At 44.6% G+C, this 3013-nt stretch overlaps 1 non-coding gene across 1 annotated transcript; it reads left to right on the top strand.

The window, feature by feature from the left end:
• Window positions 1-2415: 2415 nt before the first annotated feature.
• Window positions 2416-2487, top strand: trnac-gca (transfer RNA cysteine (anticodon GCA)). Its single transcript has one exon. It is a non-coding gene; the product is annotated as a tRNA-Cys (tRNA).
• Window positions 2488-3013: the final 526 nt, after the last annotated feature.

Consider the following 3013-nt stretch of genomic DNA (forward strand, 5'->3'; position numbering starts at 1 on the left):
ATATTCTGTGTGTTGTCTGTACCTACATGCCTGTGATGTTGCTGGAAACAATTTTTTATTGTACCTGCACCTCCACATACTTGTGCATATGACAAAGAACTGAACATGTGGGGGCAACACACAAAATACCAGAGGAACTCAACAGGTCAGGCAGCTATGGAAAAAGTACAGTCCACGTTCCAGGTGGAGACCCTTCATATGTGAACATGTGGGGGTATAGCTTATTGGTAGAGCATTTGACTGCAGATCAAGAGGTCTCAATCTCCATTATACTTGCTTCAATTCAGGTCAATTTAAGATCATCAACTGTTTCACTGTGCATGTTTCACTTTGTACAAGAATCTAGAACTAGGGGGTCACCTGTTAAAAAAAAACAAGTTGCCCATTTAAAAGCAATGAGAGGGGAACCTTAGGAATCTGTATCTTAGGAATCAGAATTTTTTTCAAAATTGAGTCTTTGAATGATTTTATTTTAAGGATAAACAGGTTCTTGAAGAGAAAAAGGGGTATCAAGGAGTAGCATTGTGCTCAAACCTTTAGGAATTTATGGACTAGAATGCGCTACTCTTGCTTCATGTTACTGAGAACAAGGAGAGATGGTGTGATCCCAGATATTCCTAACCCAGTATGGAATCCAATGAGGAAATATAAATCAGGATTTAAACCTTATGATCTTTCGATTGGATATTGCTGTTGACTCTTCCATACTAAAAAAAATAACTTCAATGGCTGGGTTAGAGGTAGAAGATGAAGTGGGCATGTTAACAGATTGGGTCAGGATCTAACTTGGATGAGAGAATCCGAGAAAACCTGGCTTAAACCTGAATAAGATCTGGGAACACATACAGTCGGGAATCTAGAGTAGCACATACAAAACGCTGGAGGAACTTAGCAGGTCAGGTATCATCCATGGAAAGAATAAACAGAATAAATAATAAAATGGGAGCAACACACACAAAATGCTGGAGGAACTCAGCAGGCCAGGCAGCATCTATGGAAAAAAGTACAGTTGATGTTTCAGGCTGAGACCCTTCGGCAGGACTGCAGAAAAAAAGCTGAGGAGTAGAAATGAAGGGTGCGGGGGGGGAGGAGAGAGAAACACCATGTGAAATCTGGAGGGGGAAGGGATGAAGCAAAGAGCTAGGAAGTTGATTGGTGAAAGAGATAGAAGGCCATGGAAGAAAGAAGAAAGGGGGAGGGGGGGAAAGGAGTACAAGAGGAAGGCTATGGTTGGGCAAGGAGATAACATGAGAAATGGGGAAGGGTGGAGGAATTACTGGAAGTCTGAGAAATCGATGTTCATACCATCAGGTTGGAGGCTACCCAAATGGAAGTGTTCCATTTGGAAATGTTCCTCCAACCTGAGTGTGGCTTTATCCCGACAGTGGAGGAGGCCATGGATGGACAAATCAGAATGGGAAGCGGAATTAAAATGTGTGGCCACTGGGAAATCCTGCTCGTTCTGGCGGATGAAGCGTAGATGCTCAGTGAAGCGCTCTCCCAATGTACATTGGGTCTCACCAATATACAGGAGACCACACTGTGAGCACCAAACACAGTATATGACCGCCAGCAGACTCATAGGTGAAGTGTTGCCTCACCTGGAAGGACTGTTTGCAGCCCTGAATGGTGGTGAAGGATGGGGTGTAGGAGCAGGCAAAGCACATGTTCCACTTGCAAGGATAAGTGCCAGGAGGGAGATCAGTAGGGAAGGACAAATGGACAAGGGAGTCACGTAAGGAGCGATTCCTGCTGAAAACAAAAAGTTGGAGGAAAGGAAAGATGTGTTTGGGGATGGGATCCAGTTGGAGATGGCGTAAGTTCTGGAGAATTATGTGCTGGACGTGGAGGCTGGTGGGGTGGCAGGTGAGGACAAGAGGAACCCCATCCCTGGTAGGGTGGCGGGAGTATGGGCTAAGAGCAGACATGCATGAAATGGAAACGATTTGGTTGAGGGCAGTGTTGATGGTGGAGAAAGGAAAGCCCCCTTCTTTGAAAAAAGGACATCGCTAGAGTCACACTTAGGTTGGAGTGTATTGTGTATTTGGATTTCCAGCATCTGCAGATTTTCTCTTATTTGTGAAATAATAAAATGCAATATTGTGGCGACCCACTTTCTGCACAGGTGAACCGGCTCACAAATAGCCAGCGCGCGGGGAGAGATGATCGCTGACGTCATTTCCGCCCGGAGAGGGCGGGCGCGAGGGATTAAAAGCCAGCGCCGCTAAATTTGAATAAACTAGTCTTGAAACGACTTACCGACTGCGTGTCGTATCTAGCTCTGTGTATAGCACATCGCTACAATATCTTCTGGTGAGAGATAAACCATCATTAAAATTTTAAAAATGGAAATTTGTGGAAAAACTGACACTTCTTGCACCATTTTAAAATCCATGTATTTGCAGTTTCGTATGTGGGGGTATAGCTCAGTGGTAGAGCATTTGACTGCAGATCAAGAGGTCCCTGGTTCAAATCCAGGTGCCCCCTTAGCTGAGTACTTTTCCATAATCTTCAGTCAAGCCTTGCTTTTTGAAACGATTCTCTTATCAAATACACATCAGCCTTCAGGACAATGTTCTGTATACAACCAACCACTTAATGCAGGACAACATCAGCCGAGCGTTCCGAAGTTCGGAGCTCAATTCCGGTGCAATCCTAAAGAGCCGTTGTATTTCCTTCCAGTGGAATACGTGGGTTTTCTCTGCGTTTTCCGGTTTTCGCCCGCAGTCTAAAAACCTGCCGGGTAGGTTAATTGTCTCGTTAACCCGATTAGGGTTAGTTGTCGGTGGGGTGGGAGGGGGAGACATTGTTCGAAAGGCCTACTCCTACTTCGCGCTGTTGCCTAAATAAATAAATACAATACGAAAGCGGAAATAGTTGGTCTGCACCTTAAAATGGTTCAATCCCGTATGTGAAGTATAAGTAGAAAAGCGATTCAAATTTAGTGCAGAGATGAGGAGAGATTCATTTAGCTAGAGGGTGGTGAATCTGTGGAGGCTAAATCATTGAGTAT

This window comes from Hypanus sabinus, chromosome X1 (assembly GCF_030144855.1).
Source record: "Hypanus sabinus isolate sHypSab1 chromosome X1, sHypSab1.hap1, whole genome shotgun sequence".
Taxonomy (NCBI): Eukaryota; Metazoa; Chordata; class Chondrichthyes; order Myliobatiformes; family Dasyatidae; genus Hypanus; species Hypanus sabinus.